Below are 13295 nucleotides of genomic sequence, written 5' to 3' on the forward strand. Positions count from 1 at the left end.
CAGAAGGCCTTGTACGCAGTTTGAGATTTGACATGAATTCCTGCAGGCTGGCACCCAGGCACGGTGGTTTCAGAGCACTTTCTTTGCTCCTTTGAAGGGAGGCAGCTGGTGGAGGAGTACTTGCCGTGCGTCCAGACAGCTAGCTGTGTGATCCAGGAAGCAAAGTTTAACCTCTTCAAGGCACAGTTTTACGTGTAGACTGGGGATAAGAGTATCTGCTTCATCCTCCAGGTTATTGTCAGACTTAAGAATGAAAGTAAAGGCCAGTGCCTGACATAATATATGCTCAATAAAAGTGCTGAAGATTATGGGGTGACTATAGTTTACAATAATCTGTTGTATATTTCAAAATAGCTAGAAGAGAATAATTTGAATGGTTCTAGCATAAAGAAAAGACAAATATTTAAAGTGATAGCTATCCCAAGTACACTGATTTGATCTTTATAAATATATTAAAGTATCACAGGTACCCTGAAACTATGTACATCTGTTATTAATTATTATTTATGCATTAATTTTTAAAAAAGTGATGACACACAAAACCCAGTGAATCAAAACTGTGCTAGTTAGGAAAGGGTGATGACCTGGAAGAAATTGGGTTGTATCTGAAATAAAATACAATTAAAAAAATTATAAACATGAAAAAGTAAAGTCAGCCCTATTATGACTTGTAGACCACACCACATACCTTCGTGATGGTATCCTAAATAAGGGTGCGGCAAGACACTACCCTCAATATTTGACTCCAAGTCAAAAGCTGAAAGTAGAAACTACCAGATACTGTAACAAGGAGTGTTTATTGGGCTTCACTGGCCTCTTTCAAATGGGGTCAACACCTATAGAGTTTTGTTTTGTTTTGTTTTGTTTTTAGACGGAGTCTCGCTCTGTCTCCCAGGCTGGAGTGCAATGGCATGATCTTGGCTCACTGCAAACTCCACCTCCCAGGTTCAAGCAGTTCTCCTGCCTCAGCCTCCCAAGTAGCTGGGACTACAGGCACACGCCACTACGCCTGGTTAATTTTTTGTATTTTAGTAGAGACGAGATTTCACCGTGTTGCCCTGGCTGGTTGCAAACTCCTGAGCTCAGGCAATCCACCCACCTTGGCCTCCCAAAGTGCTGGGATTACAGGCGTGAGCCACAGTGCCTGGCCTATAGAGTTTGTTTTTAAATGAGAAGAAAGAGGACGTAAACTGGGACCTGAGCAGCACCCACCCTTGCCCAGCAATAGAGCCTCAGCTGAATTTCTGCCAGGGAATAGGAATTGCTGGCAGTTGGCTCACATCCCTCTTGGATCAGCAGATCACTGTGGTAAACAGTGCCTTGGTTGATTCTGCCCTAGATCAAATAAATGGCTTTTTATTTAACTAATGAGGTAGGGAATGTGTTTTCGTGTGCTGTAACAGAAGCAAAATGGCCTTTGTAGAGCTTGACGGTCCAAAGCCTATTGCTTGTTTATTGATAGGCTAAATAATTTGTTTATTTATTTGTTTATTTCGAGACAGGGCCTCCTTGCTCTGTCACCCAGGCTGAGTGCAGTGGTGCAGTCACAGCTCACTGCAGCCTCAACCGCCCAGGTTCAAGCAATCCTCCTGCCTCAGCCTTCTGAGTAGCTGGGACTACAGGCATATGCCACCATACCTGGCTAATTTTTTACATTTTGTAGACACAGGGTCTTGCTATATTGCCCACGCTGGTCATGAACTCCTGGATGCCAGTGATCCACCTCAGCCTCCCAAAGTGCTGGGATTACAGGTGCAAGCCACTGCACCCAGAGAATTTTATAATTCAAATAATTGTTATTATTTTCTTAATTCCCTAATACTGGAAGGCTCGAGAACTTTAAATCTATGGATCCAAACTTGTGATGACAGAGCCTGGGCAGGCCCACTTATCTATAAAAATGACTGCTTTAAAAAAGATACTGTGTTGTCTCCCTCCTCTTTTGAAAGAACTTTTTAGACCTTCCAAACAGAGCTGGGGAAATAAGGCTAAGGACAAATAGTTGCTATTTGATTTGAGTTAAGACACATGTCCTCTCCATGTATTTATAAAGGGGAGGTTTTCCTCCAAGAAGGAAAGAGAGAGAATGTGTATGGGCCAAGGGGATGTCTGTTGCTCTCTTTCCGCCTCAATTGCAATCATTTATTTCTCAACACAGAGAATTCCTTTTCTGTAAGCACAGTGACTTGGAAAATTCCTTCCCTTCTTGGCTCTGTGGCTCTATTTTGTTTCACAGTAGTTTCTAAAATATTAGAATGTTTTTTCTAATTTGACTATGAACTCTTCTTTATATGTTTCTTTTTCTTTCTTTTTTTTTTGAGATGGAGTCTTGCTCTGTTGCGCAGACTGGAGTGCAATGGCATGATCTCTGCTCGTAATAACCTCCACCTCCTGGGTTCAAATGATTCTCCTGCCTCAGCCTCCTGAGTAGCTGGGATTGTAGCTGGGATTACAGGCATGTGCCACCACATCTGGCTAATTTTTGTATTTTTAGTAGAGACAGGGTTTCACCATGTTGGCCAGGCTGGTCTTGAACTCCTGATCTCAGGTGATCTGCCTGCCTTGGCCTCCCAAAGTGCTGGGATTACAGGCATGAGCCACCATGCCTGGTCTTCTTTACATGTTTCTATATTGTTTACCTAGATATATAATGAGCAAGAGCCTCTTTCATTGTTTAAACAATTTTTTTAAAATGTTGTCCAAAGAATATATATGGGTGGCAAATAACCACTTGAAAAGATATTCAAGATCATTACTCATTAGGGAAATGCACATTAAAACCACAGTGAAATATCACTTCATAACTATTAGGATGGATACAATGAAAAGATTGGCTCTACCAAATGTTGACCAGAAGGTAGAGGAACTGGAACTCTTATGTACCACTGGTTGCAATGTAAAATGGTATAACCACTTTAAAAAAGACCTTAAATACAGGCTTAACTTATAAAGTTAAATATACACTTATCATGTTATCCAGAAACTTCACTCGTAGGTCCAGCTTTATTGTAGTAGTGAAACAGGAAACAAACAGGTGTTTATTCAGTGTATGAAGAGACAAATTGTGGTATATCCGTATAACAGAATTTTGCTAAGCAATGGAAAGTAATGATATATTGATACATGCTTCCATGTGAATGGTTCTCAAAATAATTTTTCTGAGAGAAAGAAGCCCCAGGCAAAAAACACCACAGTGTGTACTACTACATAGTACATACTGTATTATTTATTTAGAGATGGAGTCTTGCTCTGTTGCCCAGGCTGGAGTACAGTGGCGTGATCTCGGCTCACTACAACCTCCACCCCATGGGTTCTAGCGAGTCTCCTGCCTCAGCCTCCCAAGTAGCTGGGGTTACAGGCGTGTGCCACTATGCCCAGCTAATTTTTGTATTTTTAGTAGAGACAGGGTTTCACCATGTTGACCTGGCTGGTCTCGAACTCCTGACCTCAAGTGATCCCCTTGCCTTGGCCTTCCAAAGTGCTGGAATTACAAGTGTGAGCCACTGTGCCTGGCCTGTATTTTTCATTTTATATAAAATTCAAAGGGAGTTGATATTCCATACCTGACCTCAAACTTTTTGATGGCTTGCAAGAAGAACCAAGAGTCATGTACAATCATATCAGTCTAACTCCAGTTGCAACAATGTCATTGACAATATGATCTTTATTCTGCCAGTGTTTGCCCATGTCATTCATTCATTAATTCAATTAATTGAGCACCAACTATATGCTAGATCTACAGTGAACACTAGGTAATGCACATGATCCCTGCCCTCATGGAGTTTACATTATATTGAATGAAACTCTGAGTAATAAAACGAATAGAATAAACAAAACAATTATCACGGGAAAGGAGTGGTTCTTTGAAGGATGATGAAAGTCAGGGGTAGACTTGTCTGGGTTTCAAGCAGAGAAGTAAAGTGACCAATTTCATGTTTTTTTGTTTTTTGTTTTTGTTTTTGAAATGGAGTCTTGCTCTGTTGCTCAGGCTGTGCAGTGGCACTATCTCAGCTCACTACAACTTCCGCCTCCCAGGTTCAAGTGATTCTCCTGCCTCAGCCTCCCGAACTGGGACTATAGGCATGCACCACCATGCCTGGCTAATTTTTTTCTTTAATCTTCAGTAGAGATGGGTTTTTGCCGGTGTTGGCCAGGTTGGTCTCAAACTCCGGACCTCAGGTGATCTGCCCACCTCGGCCTCCCAAAGTGCCGGGATTACAGGTGTGATCCACCATGCCCGGCCCAATTTTATGTTTTTGAAAGACCACACCACTCTGATGCTGTGTATCCAGTCAGGAAGCTGTTGTACCAGTCCAGGAGAAAGGTGGTGGAGGTTTAGACCCAGATGGTCTCAGAGATGGAAAGAACAAATTAGTAGACACCTTTAATAAAACAAAACAGAGCCCAGAGGTGGACACTGATCAACACTCTTTAAATTTAGTAGTTTTATCAGATTTTAGTCCTTATTACTGTCCTGTCTCTGCCCTCTATGCCAGCCTCCACCACTCCCTCTTATTCCATATGTATAAGTATGTCACAAGAGACTGACAACACCTTCCTGGATCAGATACACTGGACTACAGCATTCCTTTGATCTACTGATCTAGTTGACTGTCAGTAAGAGAATGAGGAAACTCTGGCATGACCAGTGTTTATTAAATTAACCTATGCTGACTCCAAGTGATCTCTGTTTCCCTTTCTAAGGGCTAATGAACTGTTTGTTTTAATCAAGTGGCAGAAATCCAGCTCCGAGTGGCTTAGGCAAAAGGAGGATGAGGAATAAAAATGTATTGGCTCATATGAAAGAGGGAATCTGTCTCTATCATGGCTGAAATGAATCATGCCATCATTTCAGTCTCTCTCTCAGTCTCTCAGTTCTATTTTTGTGGTATTAGCGTTATTCTCAGTAAGGCTCTGATATATAGTTCTTATTATGACGATTAGCTGTTCATGGCACCTGCTTAAATATTATGCATCTAGATCAGCCACGTTCTTTAGACAACTTCATACATCTGATCAATGGTAATGCTACCCTTTCCAGTAATAGAAGCACAAAACCATGGCTGCTATAATTGAGAGTTTACCATGTATCAAGCACTCTATTAAATATTTTACTTGAATTATCTTAAGAAATCTTATAACAACCCAGTAAGAAAGGTTATGTAAAAATCCTAGGAAAGCCAGCTAATGAATTGCAGAATCAGCATTTGAAATGAGGTTTTTCTGGCTCCAGGGCCTGGGCTCCTAACCTTCACCGTACCTCTCACACTCAATCTTTAGGACTAAGAAGAGGAAAACACTGCCACCAAATAGTGTGCGTCTCTCTTACTTTTTCTGAACATCAGTCTTAAAATATGCTTGGCAGTGATAGTAGGGATGGGACTTCAGAAGTTATCCTTCTAATTTTGTTGATTCCAGCTCTTTCGGGGGTTTTAGAGTTCTGGAAGCTCTTTGTACAGGATCCTCCCTTCTGACTATGATTTCTATCTTTATAAACCACACTCAGTAGCCAGGGTCCCTATGTGCACATTCTTGTTTCTGTAGGTATTCCCTCCCTTTATTTATTTATTTTTTTGGAGACAAAGTCTCACTCTGTCGCCCAGGCTGGAATGCAGTGACATGATCTCGCTCACTGCAACCTCTGCCTCCTGGGTTCAAGCGATTCTCCTGCCTCAGCCTCCTGAGTAGCTGGGATTACAGGCGTGTGCCACCATGCCCGGCTAATTTTTATATTGTTAGTAGAGACAGGGTTTCACCATGTTGGTCAGGCTGGTCTTGAACTCCTGACCCTGTGATCCACCCGCCTTGGCCTCCCAAAGTGCTGGGATTACAGGCGTGAGCCACCACGCCCGGCCTGTTTTGTTTTGTTGTTGTTGTTGTTGTTTGCAGTTGTCGTTTGTTTTTTGAGACAGAGTCTTGCTCTGTCACCCAGACCGGAGTGCAATGGCGTGATCTCAGCTCACAGCAACCTCTGCGTCCAAACTTCAAGCAATTCTTGTGTCTCAGCCACCCAAGTAGCTGAGATTACAGGTGTGTACTACCATGCCTGGCTAAGTTTTTGTATTTTTTAGTAGAGATGGGGTTTTGCCATGTTGGCCAAGCTGGTCTTGAACTCCTGGCCTCATGTGATCTGCCCGCCTGACCTTCCAAAGTGCTGGGATTATGGGCATGAGCCACCATGCCTGGCCCCTTTATTCTTCAACAAGGTCCTTTGCTCTCATGATGTCTGAACTTCACCTTTGACAGCTTTCTATGAATCATTTCTGGAGTCTGAGACCAGATGGTTTTCCTTTTTTTCCCCTTCCTTAAATGTTTAAATTGGCTCCTCCCGGGAGTAAGAAAGGGAAAGAAAAAAAAATTTTTTTTTTAAATATAAAATGGCTCCCCTTTAAAGCCTTGGGTAGGCAGCTGATGGATCCTCAACTTTCCCTGCCCTGACATTTTATCTTCTGAAAGAACTTTTAAATGATAGTTTCACTTTCTCCAGCGATCTGCTTAGTTCCATTTTTCCATTCAGTTCCTCCAATTGGTCAAAACTAGGCCAGGCTCAGTGGCTCATGCCTGTTATCCCAGTGCATTGGGAGGCCAAGAGGAGAGGATCACTTGAGTCTAGGAAGAGACCAGCCTCAGAAACAAGTGAGACCCTGTCTCTACAAAAAATTAGAAAATTAGCTGGGCATGGTGGCACATGTCTGTAGTCCCCGCTATGTGGGAGGATTGCTTGAGCCCAGGATTGCATCACTGTACTCCAGCCCTGGGTGACAGAGTGAGATCCTGTCTCTTAAAAAAAAAGGTTTGGAGTATCGTTTCCTCTTGTTACTTCTTCTCTCTTGAAAGGAATTAAATAATCAGGATGTCCATATCATTTTTTAAAAGTTTTATTATGTTTTTAATTGACATATAATGTTTTATTAATTAATTAATTTATAAGACAGGGTCTCACTCTGTTGTCCAGGCTGGAGCGCAATGGTATGATCACTGCCCACCATAGCCTCAACTTCTGGAGTTCAAGCGATCTTCCCACCTCAGCATCCCAAGTAGCTGGGACTACAGGCATGCACCACCATGCCTGGCTGATTTTCTTTTTCTTTTTTTTTTTTTTTTTGAGACAGAGTTTCCCTCTTGCTGCCCAGGCTGGAGTGCAGTGGCAAGATCTCAGCTTGCTGCAACCTCTACCTCCCAGGTTCAAGTGATTCTCCTACTTCAGCCTCCCAAGTAGCTGGGATTACAGGAACTCACCATCACGCCCGACTAATTTTTGTATTTTTAGTAGAGACAGAGTTTCACCATGTTGGCCAGGCTAGTCTCGAACTCCTGAGCTTGGGTGATCCTCCCGTCTTGGCCTCCCAAAGTGCTGGGATTACAGGTGTGAGCCACCACGCCCGGCCGCCTGGCTAATTTAATTTTTTTTTTTTTAGTGGAGGTGGGGTGTCACTGTGTTTCCCAGGCTGGTCTCCACCTCCTGAGCTCAAGCAGTCCTCCCACCTTAGCCTCACAAACTGTTGGGATTACAGGTGTGATCCACTGTGCCCAACCTACGTCATGTTTTAATTTAAATAGTTTCTCTGCTTTTAGTGGAGTGAAACCTGGAACAAATAACCAGATATTTTAAATACCGTATCCTAATTGTAGACCCACTTTTTCCTGATCTTTGTATTTCTGGAATCCTGCAAAATGCTTGTCATGTAGTAGCTGCTCCAAATACTTGTTGAATGAATGTGTGAATGCCCAAATCCCTCTGTGCCAGTGTGAACAGAAGAGAGAGAAGAGAATTAACTCAGTTTTATTCTATTCTAGAGTCAGAAGCAGCAGCTTGCTGCAGAAGTATTAACTGCAGATCATTCAACTTTTTTTTTTTTTTTTTTTTTGAGCCTGTAGCCCAGGCTGGAGTGCAGTGACACAATCTTCGCTCACAGCAATCTCCACCTCCCAGGTTCAAGTAATTCTCCTACCTCAGCCCCCTGAGTGGCTGGGATTACACCACCATGCCTGGCTAATTGTTGTATTTTTAGTAGAGATGGGGTTTCACCATGTTGGTCAGGCTGGTCTCAAACTCCTGACCTCAAGATCCACCCACCTTGGCCTCCCAAAGTGTTGGGATTACAGGTGTGAGGCACCACGTCTGGCCTGGCTATTTTATTCTTGTTGCCCAGGCTGGAGTGCAGTGGTGTTATCTTGGCTCTTGGCTTACTGCAACCTCTGCCTCCCAGGTGGAGAATGGCTCCCACCTCAGACTCCAGAGTAGCTGGGACTGCAGATGTGTACCACCATACCCGGCTAATTTTTTTTTGTATTTTTTATAGAGGTGGGGTTTCTCCATGTTGCCCAGTATGATCTCAAACTTCTGAGCTAAAGTGATCCTCCTGCTTCGTCCTCCCAAAGTTTTGGGGTTATGGTTGTGTTCTGTAATTTAATTGAGGTGGTGGCTACACAAATCTACACGTAATAAAATGGAATAGAACAATCAAACACAAACATGTGTTATACCAATGCCCATTTCCTGGTTTTGATGTTGTGCTATATTTAAATAAGATGTAACCACTGGGGAAACATGGGTGAATGGTACAGAAGACCTCTTTTAGTTCTTTTTTTCTTTTTTGAGACAGTGTCTCTCTCTGATGCCCAGGCTGCAGTAGCACAATCATGGCCATGCCGTGCATGGCTCTCTGTGGCCTCAACCTCCTGGGCTCAAAACAATCCTCTTGCCTTAGCCTCCTGAGGAGCTAGGACCTTTGTATTCCATGTCAAAAAAAAAAAAAAAAAAAAAAAAGTTGAATGTTCTAGAGTTAATACTTCTTCAGCAAGCTACTGCATCTGCCCAGGCTGGTCTCAAACTCCTGAGCTCAGTCAGTCCCCCCACCTTGGCCTCCCAAAGTGTGAGGATTACAGGCGTGAGCCGCCGTGCTCGGCCAGCCTTTGTCTTTTTTTAAGAGATGGGGTCTCTCTCTGTTGCCCAGGCTGGAGTGCAGTAGTGGCTTCATAGCTCATTGCAGCCTTGAACTCCTGGACTCAAGTGATCCTCCCTCCTCAGCTTCCTGAGTAGCTGGAATGATAGTTGTGAGACCATTTGCCTGGCTTCTCCCAGGCTTTTAAGTTGCATTTGTCCTGAGACTATTTCTAAGATATTGGATAACTTAAGCTATACAGACAGTCCCCGACTTATGATGATTCAACTTTATGAATTTTTGACTGTAAAATGGTGCAAAAGTGATACACATTCAATAGAAACCGTACTTTGAGTACCCATGCAACTATTCTATGTTTCACTTTCAATACTGTATTCAATTAATTACTCTAGATATTGAACACTTTGTTATAAAACAGATTTTTGTATTAGATGATTTTGGGCAACTGTAGGCTAACGTAAGTGTTCTAAGTACGTTTGAAGTAATCTAGGCTAAGCTATGATGTTCACGAGGCGTCAGGTATATTCTATGCATTTTTTACTTATATAATTTTCAACTTATAATGGGTTTATCAGGACATAACCTCATTGTAAGTTGAAGAGCATCTGTATAATATTTTGCTTTTAAATTTTTATTTTGAAATAATTCTAGATCAAGGTGAGGTTGCAGCAATAGCACAGGGAGGTCCTCTGTACTGTTCATACTGTTCACCCATGTTTCCCCAATGGTTACATCTTATTTAAATATAGCACAACATCAAAACCAGGAAATGGGCATTGGTATAATATGTGTGTTTGTGTTTGATTGTTCTATTCCATTTTATCATGTGTAGATTTGTGTAATCACCACCTCAATTAAATTACAGAATATTCTGTTGTAGGCAATAGCACTGTCACCACAAAGTTCTCTCTGTTGCTGTTCTTTTATACTCACACCCACCTGCTGTCCATCAGCATCTCTAACCAGACAGCCACGCATCTGTTCTCTATCTATACAATATTCTTTGTTACTAAATGGAATCACACAGTATGTGACCTTTAAAGATTGGCTTTTTTTCACATAGCATCATGCCCTCTAGAGCCATCCAAGTTGTTGTTGTATCAGCAGTTCGTTCCTTTTCATTTCTGAGTATTCAGTGGCATGCATGTACCACTGTTTGTTTAACCATCATCTATTAAATGAAATTTTGGTTGTTTCCAGTTTTTGAAAATTACAAATAAAGTTTCTATGAACACTTACATACAGGTTTTTGTACATAAGTTCTCTTGCTGTGGGTTAGATGTCCAGACGTGCAATTGCTGAGTTGTACAGAAAATGTATGTTTTATTTTTGAAGAAACTGACAAACTGTTTTCCAGAGTGGCTGTACCATTTTACATTTTCTTGGTTTTTTTGTTTGTTTGTTTTTGTTTTTGTTTTTTTGAGGTGGAGTCTCGCTCTGTCATCCAGGCTGGAGTGTAGTAGCACAATCTCAGCTTACCACAACCCCTGCCTCCCGGGTTCAAGCAATTTTTCTGCCTCAGCCTCCCAAATAGCTGGGATTACAGGCGCCCACCACCAAGCCTGGCTAATTTTTATATTTTTGGTAGAGATGGAGTTTTGCCATGTTGGTCAGGCTGGTCTCGAACTGCTGACCTCAGGGGATCCACCCGCCTCAGCCTTCCAAAGTGCTGGGATTACAGGCGTGAGCCACTGTACCCAGGCATTTTATATTTTCACCAGCAGTGTTTGAGAGATCCAATTTCTCCATATTCTTGCCAGCATTTGATATTCTATAAAATTGTTTTAGTAACAGCTTTATTGAGCTATAATTCATATCATGTAATTTGCCCATTTAAATCAAATGTACAAATCAATGGTTTCTAGTATATTCACAGACTTGTGCAACCATCTCCACAATCAGTTTAGAACATTTTCATCATTTCCCCAGAAAACCTTGCACCCTTCAGCTCCAAACTCCCAATTCTCCATCCCCTCAGCCTTAGGCAACTGCCAATCTTTCTATCTGTTTCTATAGATTTGCTTATTCTGGTCATTTCGTATAAATGCAATAATAAAATACTTGGCCCTTTGTGATTGCCTTTTTTCACTAAGCATAATGTTTTTAAGATTCATTTATGTTGTAGGACATGTCGATACAATTGATCCTTGAGCAACATGGGGGTTGGGGCACCAACCTGTGCAGTGGAAAATCCACCTATAACTTCCGACTCACCAAAAACTTAACTACTGATGGCCCACTGTTCACTGGAAGCCTTACTGATAATATAAACAGTTGATTCACACATATTTTATATGTTATCTGTATTATATACTATATTCTTAAAGTAAGCTAGAGAAAAGAAAATGTTATTTAAAAAATCATGGAGAAGAGAAAATATGTTTACTATTGACTAAGTGGAAGTGCATCATCATAAAGGTTTTCATCCTTGTGGGCTTTGTGTTGAGTAGGTTGAGGAGGAGGAGGGGTCGGCCTTGCTGTCTCAGGGTTGGCAGAGGCAGGAGAAATTCTGTGTGTAAGTGGATCCATGCGGTCAAACCCATGCTGTTCAAGGGTCGATTGTACTTCATTTCTTTTATTGCTGAATAATATAGATATTTTTCCTTTAAACAATTATTAGTTTATTTTTCATGCTATTTTAAATGGATATATAATAGTTGGGGAGTATACGTGGTATTTTGATACCTGTATACAATGTGTAATGATCAAATAAGGGTATGATGTTTTTAAAGAAATAACAATGTGGTTTTTTCCATTACACAGGCTATAATCTAAGGGATAACACATGCTGCTACAGAGAGGTTTGGCCAGGCCTGCTAGGAGGTCTAGACTACAATTAACCTAAGTGCAAATTAATGCTATTTTAAGTCTTTAGTAGTTCTCTGTAAAGTATTTCTCATAATTTTATTTATTTAGCAACAGTTTTGAGTTGTGGCACCTGAATAGCTTTCCTGAAATTCTATGGGGATCTTTCTAGAGAAGCTGCACAGGTAGTGAATGTTGCAGTTCAAGCCAGGGACAAATCAGCAGATTACGGGGTGTGTTCAGGAGCTAGAATAGAGCTGTGCATCAGACAGATTTGTTCCAGGATCTTTCTGGGCCTTTGCCCTCTGTACATCCCTACCCTCCCCAAACACCCATTTATGTACTCTCCAATCCATGGGACAATGCTTTCGGCCTGAGACAGAAACTTCAACAACTACTAATACAGCCACAGGAACCTTTTATGTAGCAAATAGTGTTAATCACTGGCATAGTGAGGCACAGAGGAGAATACAAGATGAATAGGTGCTCATCTTGCCTCCAAGAGCTTAGTGTCTAGCCGGGAAAATGAGCACCCTGAATATAAGGTTACACAGGATCTGTGCCATTTTAAATATTATGAAGTATTTTAACCATCCAGAAAATAACAAAGCACAAAACAACAAATACCCATGTACTTACCTCCTAGCTTTAACATTTTTGCCATGTTTCCTTTGTACTTTTTTTTAAACAAATAAAGCATCTCAGCTACTCAGCAATAAAAAGGAACTACAACTATTGATACCCACAATATACATGAATCTCCAGGGAATTATGCTGATTGAATAAAGCCAATCCTAAAAGATTACATACTGTGTGATTCCATTTACATGCATTTCGGGAAAGGACACAATTATAGAAATGGAGAACAGATTTGTGGTTGCCAAGGGTGAGGATGGGATGGGGACTGGAGCGAATTAGGTGAAAAGGCAACATGAGGGACGTTGTGTAACAATTGTGTATCTTACTGTATTCACAGTTTTTTGTTTTTTGTTTTTTTGAGACAGGGTCTCGCTCTGTCACCCAAGGTAGAGGGCAGTGGGGCAATCTTGGCTTACTGCAACTTCCACCTCCTGGGCTCAAGCAATCCTCCTACCTCGGCCTCCTGAGTAGCTGGGACCACAGGCATGTACCACCATGCCTGCCTAATGAAAAAAAATTTTTTTTTTTGTTAGACGAAGTCTCACTATGTTGCCCAGGCTGGTCTTGAACTCCTGGGCTCAAATAAGCCTCTCGCCTTGGCCTCCCAAAGTTCTGGGATTACAGACATGAGCCACTGTGCCCAGGCATATTTGGTACTTGTAAAACATTATACAGGTCTCTATTTTTTGTCCTAGTGCTTTCGTCTTTCCCCATTTCTGTTTTGGCCTGTGTCTGACTGGTTGGTTATCTGATACTCTTGGGGTCTACTCCTGCTCTTGTTGTTTCTGCTGGTTCTCAGTCACAGGGGCATTCTTACAATTTTGTATTGTAAACTCATCTTCAGGACATGGTTATCTGTGGCCTAGGTTCAAGACGGGTCCTTCTGGAAACATTTTATTTTGTTATGGCCACTCAGAATCCAGGATTTCTTTTTGTATAAATTTC

At 41.6% G+C, this 13295-nt stretch overlaps 1 protein-coding gene across 2 annotated transcripts in view; it reads left to right on the forward strand.

The window, feature by feature from the left end:
* Positions 1 to 13295, forward strand: part of ARHGEF37 (Rho guanine nucleotide exchange factor 37) — a 54256-nt gene that overhangs the window by 767 nt on the left and 40194 nt on the right. The window lies entirely within an intron of this gene.

The sequence above is a fragment of the Macaca mulatta genome, chromosome 6, assembly GCF_049350105.2.
Source record: "Macaca mulatta isolate MMU2019108-1 chromosome 6, T2T-MMU8v2.0, whole genome shotgun sequence".
NCBI lineage: Eukaryota > Metazoa > Chordata > Mammalia > Primates > Cercopithecidae > Macaca > Macaca mulatta.